The sequence below is a fragment of the Phyllobates terribilis genome, unplaced genomic scaffold (genome assembly GCF_046119375.1).
Source record: "Phyllobates terribilis strain yellow unplaced genomic scaffold, ASM4611937v1 Scaffold_8__6_contigs__length_399053987, whole genome shotgun sequence".
NCBI lineage: Eukaryota > Metazoa > Chordata > Amphibia > Anura > Dendrobatidae > Phyllobates > Phyllobates terribilis.
In genome coordinates, this window is record NW_027362768.1 from 392,004,985 (window position 1) to 392,018,464 (window position 13,480).

At 59.2% G+C, this 13,480-nt stretch overlaps 1 pseudogene; it reads left to right on the forward strand.

Moving 5' to 3' along the window:
* The window catches only part of LOC141157665 (uncharacterized), a 46,110-nt pseudogene that overhangs the window by 394 nt on the left and 32,236 nt on the right, over window positions 1–13,480 (forward strand).

Genomic DNA, 13,480 nt, shown 5'->3' on the forward strand with positions numbered 1-13,480 from the left:
CCCCCTTGGCGATTGTTGGGCTCCGCCTTCTTGTCTAGCGCTTGTGGGTGGGGGCTGATGTGGCTCCTCCCACTGTGTGGTGATGAGGGTGGTCATGTTGGTTGTCCGTGACGCGGCTCCGGTGATTCTGATTGGCTGCTGATCTGTCCGTGTTTTCTCCGCAGATTCACCTTCAGGACCCTCAGACCCGAGGATGTGGGACGAGCCGCGACCGCCGCCCGGATACCGGTGAGAGTCGGTGTCATAGGTGGTCAGTACAAGGAGCGGGGCCCTGAAATCCCACCAAGGGCCCAAACGCTGGGGTCCGGCATTAATACCGCATCTCCCCCGGCTCACTGCGGGGGTCTCTGGTGAAGCGATGACTTCCTGTGATTGCCTGCAGTGGTCAGGTGACCATAGAGCAGGAAGTCAACGCTTCCACCTGAGCGTCCTTTGCTGCCGCTCATCCAGTCACAGCCAGAGGGCGCCATTCTCTAATGTACTCGTAGGGGTCCGATCTCCCCGCCTGCAGCAGGACACGAGGCGGGAGCGGGGGACCCGTAGTGATATGATATCTCATGGATTGTCACATGCTGACAAATGTCTGATCAGAGTGGCCTGTGTGATCGGGGGGCAGTAGTGAGCCAGTGTCCAATGCTTCGTTCACACAGGGCACCTAGCAGCCCCCGGTCATGGGTTAGTTGGGCCCCCAGTGACCATAAAGTTAGTACATATCCCGTGGAGAGGTAATCTGTTTGTGGGACAACTCTTAAAGGAGCTGCTGACTTCTACAGTAGATAACGTTTCCCGATAAGTACAGTTTAACGAAAACCTGTGTTCTGTTCTCTGCAGGGCTGTGGAGCCGGTAACCAAACCGCCGGCTCCGACATTTCCATGACTCCGACCCCCTCATACACGGCTCCACGACCCCCTCATACACGGCTCCACGACCCCCTCATACACGGCTCCACGACCCCCTCATACACGGCTCCACGACCCCCTCATACACGGCTCCACGACCCCCTCATACACGGCTCCACGACCCCCTCATACACGGCTCCACGACCCCCTCATACACGGCTCCACGACCCCCTCATACACGGCTCCACGACCCCCTCATACACGGCTCCACGACCCCCTCATACACGGCTCCACGACCCCCTCATACACGGCTCATGTTTATGTGATGAATTTACTGCAGCCCAGATTCATCTCAGCTAAAGGTCCAGACCCTGAGATCAGGAATAGGAGGGACATTTATAGGACAGTTCAGAACTTTCCCCAATTCTTATGGAAAAAATATTCCCCACAAACTGCATTGATCTACTACACCCAATTTATTATATATGTTAGGAGTTGGAGTCGGTCCATTTTATACCGACTCCACAGCCCTGTTTCTCTTCCGCTGCCCCGATGTCCGTTACTTGGCTGCAGCAATGACGTCATGTCAACAGCGTGTTCAGTGATTGGCTGCAGCGGTGACGTCATGTCAACAGCGGGCTCACTGATTGGCTGCAGTGGTGACGTCATGTCAACAGCGGGCTCACTGATTGGCTGCAGCTGTGTCAATGTGACATGACACAGAGTAACAGAGAAAGGGGCTGGACCCAGGAGGTGGAGTAAAGCAAAGTTTGGGTTGTGTTTCTACAGTAAGCTGTGCAGATCAGGAAACGTCTTGTGCTCCGTGGTCGCCCCGTTGGCCACACGGTGCGATGGTGAAGGTGCTGTCTGCAGGCCCCGGGGCAGCTCCGCCATGTGGGCTGCAGAACTGATCCGGAGGACGTCTCGAGCGCCTCCTATCGAGCTCCCCGACACGTGATCTGAGGCAACAACTCCACTATCAACCCCCTAATATAATAAGGGTCTGCTCTTATGTACAGGTGACTGCGCCGCTCCCCGAAAATACTATTTTTTTTTAATGCAATTTTTGGCATTTTTTATTTTTTATACAGGGGGCACTTCGGAGAACCCATTCCACCCCTAATACCTCCAGGCTCCCAACCGAGAATGCGAGGACGCCCCCCGTTCCACTTCCAGGGTGGCTCCAGGATTTCTAATACTCGCTTTGATAACCCGGGAGCTGCAGTCATGCACAGAGACATGGACGGGCGCTGGGAAGAGGACACGATGGCGGAAGAGGAGCCGCATCTCTGGAGGGCGAGACCTAACATGGGCTACAGGGGCGAACACTTACAGAGGAGAGGAGGACGTGCGCTACAGGAGATGGGCGAGCCAGAGAATGAGTTCAGGGGCCATTTAGCCCCCGATATGGACTATAGAGAGAGGGACCAGAGAGGGCTTCCTGATGTGGACTACAGATGTGAGGAAGGACCCGCCGTCGCCTACAGAGACAGACATCAACCCCCTCCTCTATTTAGAGAGCGAGACAACATGGAGCACAGGAGGCGAGTGCTGGAAGAGATCGAGCATCGAAAGCAGGAGACGCTGGAGCACAACCGGAAGAGAGTCACGTCTGTGCTGGACATCTTACTACAGCAGCAAGAGAGAGAAGAGATGGTCCAGAGAGCGCGCCGGGACAGGGAGACCACTGACATGGCAATGAGGGAGAGGTCTGCGATGGAGTACAGCCAGAGGGGGGCTCCTTCACTTTACCAAGAGTCTGCGGACCGGGACTTACGGTTCAGGAATCCTGATGTGGATATGAGCTACATGGACCAAGAACGAGGCGTGGACTACAGAGAGCGAGTGGTCATCGACTACTCACGTGCCGAGGTGGCGGGGGATTATAATACCAGCCAGAATTCACAGCGCGCTCCTCCGGTCCTGCAGGAGACAGCCGGCGTGGCACGCAGGGGCCTGCAGACCACCGGGGCATCGCAGGCCGCCTATGATAATAGACACCTGGAGATCCCAGGGATAAGGAGAGACACCGACTACCGGGAGACAGAGAAATCCGATTCTGACTACCGAGGCCGGGAGAACACCGACTCAGATTACAGAGATGTGGAGACTGTGGACTCAGATTACCGGGGCAAGAAGAGCGCCGATTCAGACTACCGGGACCAAGAGAGTGCAGCGGCCGAGACCTCTGTGAAAAAGAGCGCAGCTGCAATGAAGACACAAGACCTGCCCAAGACGGCGAAAAATCCCAAGCCGCTCCAGAGTGTAATGGCCGCTCCAGCTCTCACCCCTCTCCCCAGCACCAGGCCGATGATGCCATTCTTGTCTTATGACAAACCACAGATGCCACCTCTGCGCAAGGTCAATGAGGCTCAGCAGCGGGCGCAGTCTGCCCCTAAGAGGGAGGTGCCGAGCGAGGAAAACAAGGGCAGCTTCCCCGGGAAACTGGACGTAGACTTCAGAGATCGGCCCAAGCCAGAAGCTCCGGCCCAAGAAAGCAAAGCGAGGCCGAGCAAGGTGATGAGATTCTCCGCAGACAGCAAGGAGCCCTGTCCTAGTGACCAAGACCTCCGCAGTAAGGAAGCCCCTCAGGGGGAGCGGATCAAGACTTCCGTACAGGTAAATACGTGCAGAAGGACGAGGACCTCCGGGCTGAGAAAAACCCCACCTCAGCGGACGACCTGCAGAACGCCCTACTCTTTGACTTCCTAAGACTGGCAGCCATGGAGTTAAAGCAGCAGCAAGAGAAAAGTCATGTGAGTGATGAGACCAAGGGGCGAGCGGCCGCCCATGAACCCCAGAAACCACCGGCGGCCAGAACATCTAACCCGGCTGCCAGCAGCGTTAAGTCAGCAGGAGCTGCGTCCTCCGTGGTGGATTTTCTGGGCCGGCTGGACGCGGACTACAGGAACAAGGACTTCAATGATGTCGACCTACGAGTTGGTCATGGCTCCAACAAAAAAACTCGTGAGGATCCACAGCCTGGAAGTAAGGTACGGACCCAAGGGTCACAGGGCGGGTATATATATGGAGAGGCTGGGGAGGGAACGATGGGTGTAGTAGTGTAACGTGCCGATGTGTTGGTTACAGTGGAAATATTGTGACACCGAACAGTGGGCTAGTATGGTAATGAGAGATGTAGAAAGGTTCAGCATGGTGGATGGAGTAGTAATGGCTGACTCTGGAGTTTCATCTAGTGCATTGTTTCCCTCCACAGGATAAAGACTACAGGCGGACGGCTGTCCCTGACGGCGCTACCCGGATAATTTGGCTGGACGGTCTTCCAACCGGAGCGTCTAGAGAAGATGTAAGTCTGGGTGATGGGGGGCAGGGTAATGTCCGAGATGTGGGTGACCTGTTCATGATGAGCCGGGTGTGCGGGGGTCTCCATCACGGCTTATGCCTGAGGAAGGACCCCGCTAGTGAGAACGAGGTAGGTACAATGGATGGGTCTGGCCCTAGTGCAGCAATGTCGTAGTCACCCGCAGTGAGCGACGATCCTGGGGGCACATGTGTAATCGTGAGGTCGTGGTAGCTTGTGCCGGGGATGTTGTGGGTTTTCTGGGGTCACTTGAGCCCCCAGTCACATCTGCACTCGCTGCTTCACGTTTTGCATCCGAGGCGCGGATCTCCATAAATGAGAGGTGTGACAGGGGGCAGGGATCTCCATAAATGAGAGGTGTGACGGGGGCGCGGATCTCCATAAATGAGAGGTGTGACGGGGGCGCGGATCTCCATAAATGAGAGGTGTGACGGGGGCAGGGATCTCCATAAATGAGGTGTGACGGGGGGCAGGGATCTCCATAAATGAGAGGTGTGACGGGGGGCAGGGATCTCCATAAATGAGAGGTGTGACGGGGGGCAGGGATCTCCATAAATGAGAGGTGTGACGGGGGGCAGGGATCTCCATAAATGAGAGGTGTGACGGGGGGCAGGGATCTCCATAAATGAGAGGTGTGATGGGGGGCAGGGATCTCCATAAATGAGAGTTGTGACGGGGGCGCGGATCTCCATAAATGAGAGGTGTGACGGGGGGCAGGGATCTCCATAAATGAGAGGTGTGACGGGGGCGCGGATCTCCATAAATGAGAGGTGTGACGGGGGGCAGGGATCTCCATAAATGAGAGGTGTGACGGGGGGCAGGGATCTCCATAAATGAGAGGTGTGACGGGGGGCAGGGATCTCCATAAATGAGAGGTGTGACAGGGGGCAGGGATCTCCATAAATGAGAGGTGTGACGGGGGGCAGGGATCTCCATAAATGAGAGGTGTGACAGGGGGCAGGGATCTCCATAAATGAGAGGTGTGACGGGGGGCAGGGATCTCCATAAATGAGAGGTGTGACGGGGGGCAGGGATCTCCATAAATGAGAGGTGTGACGGGGGGCAGGGATCTCCATAAATGAGAGGTGTGACGGGGGGCAGGGATCTCCATAAATGAGAGGTGTGACGGGGGGCAGGGATCTCCATAAATGAGGTGTGACGGGGGCGCGGATCTCCATAAATGAGAGGTGTGACGGGGGCAGGGATCTCCATAAATGAGAGGTGTGACGGGGGCGCGGATCTCCATAAATGAGAGGTGTGACGGGGGGCAGGGATCTCCATAAATGAGGTGTGACGGGGGGCAGGGATCTCCATAGATGAGAGGTGTGACGGGGGGCAGGGATCTCCATAAATGAGAGGTGTGACGGGGGGCAGGGATCTCCATAAATGAGAGGTGTGACGGGGGGCAGGGATCTCCATAGATGAGAGGTGTGACGGGGGGCAGGGATCTCCATAAATGAGAGGTGTGACGGGGGGCAGGGATCTCCATAAATGAGAGGTGTGATGGGGGGCAGGGATCTCCATAAATGAGAAGTGTGATGGGGGGCAGGGATCTCCATAAATGAGAAGTGTGACAGGGGGGGCAGGGATCTGCATAAATGAGAGGTGTGACAGGGGGGGCAGGGATCTGCATAAATGAGAGGTGTGACGGGGGGCAGGGATCTCCATAAATGAGAGGTGTGACGGGGGGCAGGGATCTCCATAAATGAGAGGTGTGATGGGGGGCAGGGATCTCCATAAATGAGAAGTGTGACAGGGGGGGCAGGGATCTCCATAAATGAGAGGTGTGACGGGGGGCAGGGATCTCCATAAATGAGAGGTGTGACGGGGGGCAGGGATCTCCATAAATGAGAGGTATGACGGGGGGCAGGGATCTCCATAAATGAGAGGTGTGACGGGGGGCAGGGATCTCCATAAATGAGAGGTATGACGGGGGGGCAGGGATCTGCATAAATGAGAGGTGTGACGGGGGGGCAGGGATCTGCATAAATGAGAGGTATGACGGGGGGGCAGGGATCTGCATAAATGAGAGGTATGACGGGGGGCAGGGATCTGCATAAATGAGAGGTGTGACGGGGGGGCAGGGATCTGCATAAATGAGAGGTGTGACGGGGGGCAGGGATCTCCATAAATGAGAGGTATGACGGGGGGCAGGGATCTGCATAAATGAGAGGTGTGACGGGGGGCAGGGATCTCCATAAATGAGAGGTGTGACGGGGGGGCAGGGATCTGCATAAATGAGAGGTGTGACGGGGGGCAGGGATCTCCATAAATGAGAGGTATGACGGGGGGCAGGGATCGCCATAAATGAGAGGTGTGACGGGGGGGCAGGGATCTCCATAAATGAGAGGTGTGACGGGGGGCAGGGATCTCCATAAATGAGAGGTATGACGGGGGGCAGGGATCGCCATAAATGAGAGGTGTGACGGGGGGCAGGGATCTCCATAAATGAGAGGTGTGACGGGGGGCAGGGATCGCTATAGGGGAAGGGTGTGACGGGGGGGCAGGGATCTCCATAAATGAGAGGTGTGACGGGGGGCAGGGATCGCTATAGGGAGGGGTGTGACGGGGGGCAGGGATCGCTATAGGGGAGGGGTGTGATGGGGGCAGGGATCTGCATAAATGAGAGGTGTGACGGGGGGCAGGGATCGCTATAGGGAGGGGTGTGACGGGGGGCAGGGATCGCTATAGGGGAGGGGTGTGACGGGGGGCAGGGATCGCTATAGGGGAGGGGTGTGACGAGGGGGCAGGGATCGCTATAGGGGAGGGGTGTGACGGGGGGAAGGGATCGCTATAGGGGAGGGGTGTGACGGGGGGAAGGGATCGCTATAGGGGAGGGGTGTGACGGGGGGCAGGGATCGCTATAGGGGAGGGGTGTGACGGGGGCAGGGATCGCTATAGGGGAGGGGTGTGATGGGGGGCAGGGATCTCTATAAATGAGAGGTATGACGGGGGGCAGGGATCTGCATAAATGAGAGGTGTGACGGGGGGCAGGAATCTCCATAAATGAGAGATATGATGGGGGGCAGGGATCTCTATAAATGAGAGGTATGACGGGGGGCAGGGATCTGCATAAATGAGAGGTGTGACGGGGGGCAGGGATCTCCATAAATGAGAGGTGTGACGGGGGGCAGGGATCTCCATAAATGAGAGGTGTGACGGGGGGCAGGGATCTCCATAAATGAGAGGTATGACGGGGGGCAGGGATCGCTATAGGGGAAGGGTGTGACGGGGGGGCAGGGATCTGCATAAATGAGGTATGACGGGGGGCAGGGATCTCCATAAATGAGAGGTGTGACGGGGGGCAGGGATCTCCATATATGAGAGGTATGACGGGGGGCAGGGATCGCTATAGGGGAAGGGTGTGACGGGGGGCAGGGATCTGCATAAATGAGGTATGACGGGGGGCAGGGATCTCCATAAATGAGAGGTGTGACGGGGGGCAGGGATCGCTATAGGGGAGGGGTGTGACGGGGGGGCAGGGATCGCTATAGGGGAAGGGTGTGACGGGGGGGCAGGGATCTGCATAAATGAGGTATGATGGGGGGCAAGGATCTCCATAAATGAGAGGTGTGACGGGGGGCAGGGATCGCTATAGGGGAGGGGTGTGACGGGGGGGCAGGGATCGCTATAGGGGAGGGGTGTGACGGGGGGGCAGGGATCGCTATAGGGGAGGGGTGTGACGGGGGGGCAGGGATCGCTATAGGGGAGGGGTGTGACGGGGGGGCAGGGATCGCTATAGGGGAGGGGTGTGATGGGGGGGCAGGGATCGCTATAGGGGAGGGGTGTGACGGGGGGGCAGGGATCGCTATAGGGGAGGGGTGTGACGGGGGGGCAGGGATCGCTATAGGGGAGGGGTGTGACGGGGGGGCAGGGATCGCTATAGGGGAGGGGTGTGATGGGGGGGCAGGGATCGCTATAGGGGAGGGGTGTGATGGGGGGGCAGGGATCGCTATAGGGGAGGGGTGTGATGGGGGGGCAGGGATCGCTATAGGGGAGGGGTATGATGGGGGGGCAGGGATCGCTATAGGGGAGGGGTGTGACGGGGGGCAGGGATCTCCATAAATGAGAGGTGTGACGGGGGGCAGGGATCGCTATAGGGGAGGGGTGTGACGGGGGGGGCAGGGATCGCTATAGGGGAGGGGTGTGACGGGGGGCAGGGATCTCCATAAATGAGATGTGTGACGGGGGGCAGGGATCGCTATAGGGGAGGGGTGTGACGGGGGGGCAGGGATCGCTATAGGGGAGGGGTGTGATGGGGGGGGCAGGGATCGCTATAGGGGAGGGGTGTGATGGGGGGGCAGGGATCGCTATAGGGGAGGGGTGTGATGGGGGGGCAGGGATCGCTATAGGGGAGGGGTATGATGGGGGGGCAGGGATCGCTATAGGGGAGGGGTATGATGGGGGGGCAGGGATCGCTATAGGGGAGGGGTGTGATGGGGGGGCAGGGATCGCTATAGGGGAGGGGTGTGATGGGGGGGGGCAGGGATCGCTATAGGGGAGGGGTATGATGGGGGGGCAGGGATCGCTATAGGGGAGGGGTGTGACGGGGGGCAGGGATCGCTATAGGGGAGGGGTGTGACGGGGGGCAGGGATCGCTATAGGGGAGGGGTGTGACGGGGGGCAGGGATCGCTATAGGGGAGGGGTGTGACGGGGGGGCAGGGATCGCTATAGGGGAGGGGTGTGATGGGGGGGCAGGGATCTCTATAAATGAGAGGTATGATGGGGGGCAGGGATCTGCATAAATGAGAGGTGTGACGGGGGGCAGGGATCTCCATAAATGAGAGGTGTGACGGGGGGCAGGGATCTCCATAAATGAGAGGTATGACGGGGGGCAGGGATCTCTATAAATGAGAGGTGTGACGGGGGGCAGGGATCTGCATAAATGAGAGGTGTGACGGGGGGCAGGGATCTCCATAAATGAGAGGTGTGACGGGGGGCAGGGATCTGCATAAATGAGAGGTGTGACGGGGGGCAGGGATCTCCATAGATGAGAGGTGTGACGGGGGGCAGGGATCTCCATAAATGAGAGGTGTGACGGGGGGCAGGGATCTCCATAAATGAGAGGTGTGACGGGGGGCAGGGATCTCCATAAATGAGAGGTGTGACGGGGGGCAGGGATCGCTATAGGGGAAGGGTGTGACGGGGGGGCAGGGATCTCTATAAATGAGAGGTATGACGGGGGGCAGGGATCTGCATAAATGAGGTATGACGGGGGGCAGGGATCTGCATAAATGAGGTATGACGGGGGGCAGGGATCTGCATAAATGAGGTATGACGGGGGGCAGGGATCTGCATAAATGAGAGGTGTGACGGGGGGCAGGGATCTCCATAAATGAGAGGTGTGACGGGGGGCAGGGATCTCCATAAATGAAAGGTGTGACGGGGGGCAGGGATCTCCATAAATGAAAGGTGTGATGGGGGGCAGGGATCTCCATAAATGAGAGGTGTGACGGGGGGCAGGGATCTGCATAAATGAGGTATGACGGGGGGCAGGGATCTCCATAAATGAGGTGTGACGGGGGGGCAGGGATCTCCATAAATGAGAGGTGTGACAGGGGGCAGGGATCTGCATAAATGAGAGGTGTGACGGGGGGCAGGGATCTGCATAAATGAGAGGTGTGACGGGGGGCAGGGATCTCCATAAATGAGAGGTGTGACGGGGGGCAGGGATCTCCATAAATGAGAGGTATGACGGGGGGCAGGGATCTCCATAAATGAGAGGTATGACGGGGGGCAGGGATCGCTATAGGGGAAGGGTGTGACGGGGGGGCAGGGATCTCTATAAATGAGAGGTATGACGGGGGGCAGGGATCTGCATAAATGAGAGGTGTGACGGGGGGCAGGGATCTCCATAAATGAGAGGTGTGACGGGGGGCAGGGATCTCCATAAATGAGAGGTGTGACGGGGGGGCAGGGATCTCCATAAATGAGAGGTGTGACGGGGGGGCAGGGATCTCCATATATGAGAGGTATGACGGGGGGCAGGGATCGCTATAGGGGAAGGGTGTGACGGGGGGGCAGGGATCTCTATAAATGAGAGGTATGACGGGGGGCAGGGATCTGCATAAATGAGGTATGACGGGGGGCAGGGATCTGCATAAATGAGGTATGACGGGGGGCAGGGATCTGCATAAATGAGGTATGACGGGGGGCAGGGATCTGCATAAATGAGGTATGACGGGGGGCAGGGATCTGCATAAATGAGGTATGACGGGGGGCAGGGATCTCCATAAATGAGAGGTATGACGGGGGGCAGGGATCTCCATAAATGAGAGGTGTGACGGGGGCAGGGATCGCTATAGGGGAGGGGTGTGACAGGGGGCAGGGATCGCTATAGGGGAGGGGTGTGACGGGGGGCAGGGATCGCTATAGGGGAGGGGTGTGACGGGGGGCAGGGATCGCTATAGGGGAGGGGTGTGACGGGGGGCAGGGATCGCTATAGGGGAGGGGTGTGACGGGGGGCAGGGATCGCTATAGGGGAGGGGTGTGATGGGGGGGCAGGGATCGCTATAGGGGAGGGGTGTGATGGGGGGCAGGGATCGCTATAGGGGAGGGGTGTGACGGGGGGCAGGGATCGCTATAGGGGAGGGGTGTGACGGGGGGCAGGGATCGCTATAGGGGAGGGGTGTGATGGGGGGGCAGGGATCGCTATAGGGGAGGGGTGTGACGGGGGGCAGGGATCGCTATAGGGGAGGGGTGTGACGGGGGGCAGGGATCGCTATAGGGGAGGGGTGTGACGGGGGGCAGGGATCGCTATAGGGGAGGGGTGTGACGGGGGGCAGGGATCGCTATAGGGGAGGGGTGTGACGGGGGGCAGGGATCGCTATAGGGGAAGGGTGTGACGGGGGGGCAGGGATCTCTATAAATGAGAGGTATGACGGGGGGCAGGGATCTCCATAAATGAGAGGTGTGACGGGGGGCAGGGATCGCTATAGGGGAGGGGTGTGACAGGGGGCAGGGATCGCTATAGGGGAGGGGTGTGACGGGGGGGCAGGGATCGCTATAGGGGAGGGGTGTGACGGGGGGCAGGGATCGCTATAGGGGAGGGGTGTGATGGGGGGGCAGGGATCGCTATAGGGGAGGGGTGTGATGGGGGGCAGGGATCGCTATAGGGGAGGGGTGTGACGGGGGGCAGGGATCGCTATAGGGGAGGGGTGTGACGGGGGGGCAGGGATCGCTATAGGGGAAGGGTGTGACGGGGGGCAGGGATCTGCATAAATGAGGTATGACGGGGGGCAGGGATCTGCATAAATGAGGTATGACGGGGGGCAGGGATCTGCATAAATGAGAGGTGTGACGGGGGGCAGGGATCTCCATAAATGAGAGGTGTGACGGGGGGCAGGGATCTCCATAAATGAGGTGTGACGGGGGGGCAGGGATCTCCATAAATGAGAGGTATGACGGGGGGCAGGGATCTGCATAAATGAGGTATGACGGGGGGCAGGGATCTCCATAAATGAGAGGTATGACGGGGGGCAGGGATCTCCATAAATGAGAGGTGTGACGGGGGGCAGGGATCGCTATAGGGGAGGGGTGTGACGGGGGGCAGGGATCGCTATAGGGGAGGGGTGTGACGGGGGGGCAGGGATCGCTATAGGGGAGGGGTGTGACGGGGGGCAGGGATCGCTATAGGGGAGGGGTGTGACGGGGGCAGGGATCGCTATAGGGGAGGGGTGTGATGGGGGGGCAGGGATCGCTATAGGGGCGGGGTGTGATGGGGGGGCAGGGATCGCTATAGGGGAGGGGTGTGATGGGGGGGCAGGGATCGCTATAGGGGAGGGGTGTGACGGGGGGCAGGGATCGCTATAGGGGAGGGGTGTGACGGGGGGCAGGGATCGCTATAGGGGAGGGGTGTGACGGGGGGCAGGGATCGCTATAGGGGAGGGGTGTGACGGGGGGCAGGGATCGCTATAGGGGAGGGGTGTGACGGGGGGGCAGGGATCGCTATAGGGGAAGGGTGTGACGGGGGGGCAGGGATCTCTATAAATGAGAGGTATGACGGGGGGCAGGGATCTCCATAAATGAGAGGTGTGACGGGGGGCAGGGATCGCTATAGGGGAGGGGTGTGACGGGGGGGGCAGGGATCGCTATAGGGGAGGGGTGTCCCGGGGGGCAGGGATCGCTATAGGGGAGGGGTGTGATGGGGGGCAGGGATCGCTATAGGGGAGGGGTGTGACGGGGGGCAGGGATCGCTATAGGGGAGGGGTGTGACGGGGGGAAGGGATCGCTATAGGGGAGGGGTGTGATGGGGGGGCAGGGATCGCTATAGGGGAGGGGTGTGATGGGGGGGCAGGGATCGCTATAGGGGAGGGGTGTGACGGGGGGCAGGGATCGCTATAGGGGAGGGGTGTGACGGGGGGCAGGGATCGCTATAGGGGAAGGGTGTGACGGGGGGGCAGGGATCTCTATAAATGAGAGGTATGACGGGGGGCAGGGATCTCCATAAATGAGAGGTATGACGGGGGGCAGGGATCGCTATAGGGGAGGGGTGTGACGGGGGGCAGGGATCGCTATAGGGGAGGGGTATGACGGGGGGCAGGGATCTGCATAAATGAGGTATGACGGGGGCAGGGATCTGCATAAATGAGGTATGACGGGGGGCAGGGATCTCCATAAATGAGAGGTATGACGGGGGGCAGGGATCGCTATAGGGGAGGGGTGTGACGGGGGGGCAGGGATCTCCATAAATGAGAGGTATGACGGGGGGCAGGGATCGCTATAGGGGAGGGGTGTGACGGGGGGCAGGGATCGCTATAGGGGAGGGGTATGACGGGGGGCAGGGATCTCCATAAATGAGGTATGACGGGGGGCAGGGATCGCTATAGGGGAGGGGTGTGATGGGGGGCAGGGATCGCTATAGGGGAAGGGTGTGACGGGGGGGCAGGGATCTCTATAAATGAGAGGTATGACGGGGGGCAGGGATCTGCATAAATGAGGTATGACGGGGGGCAGGGATCTGCATAAATGAGGTATGACGGGGGGCAGGGATCTGCATAAATGAGGTATGACGGGGGGCAGGGATCTCCATAAATGAGAGGTGTGACGGGGGGCAGGGATCGCTATAGGGGAGGGGTGTGACGGGGGGGCAGGGATCGCTATAGGGGAGGGGTGTGATGGGGGGGCAGGGATCGCTATAGGGGAGGGGTGTGATGGGGGGGCAGGGATCGCTATAGGGGAGGGGTGTGATGGGGGGGCAGGGATCGCTATAGGGGAGGGGTGTGATGGGGGGGCAGGGATCGCTATAGGGGAGGGGTGTGATGGGGCAGAGATCGCTATGGGGGAGGTGTGTGATGGGGGGCAGGGATCGCTATAGG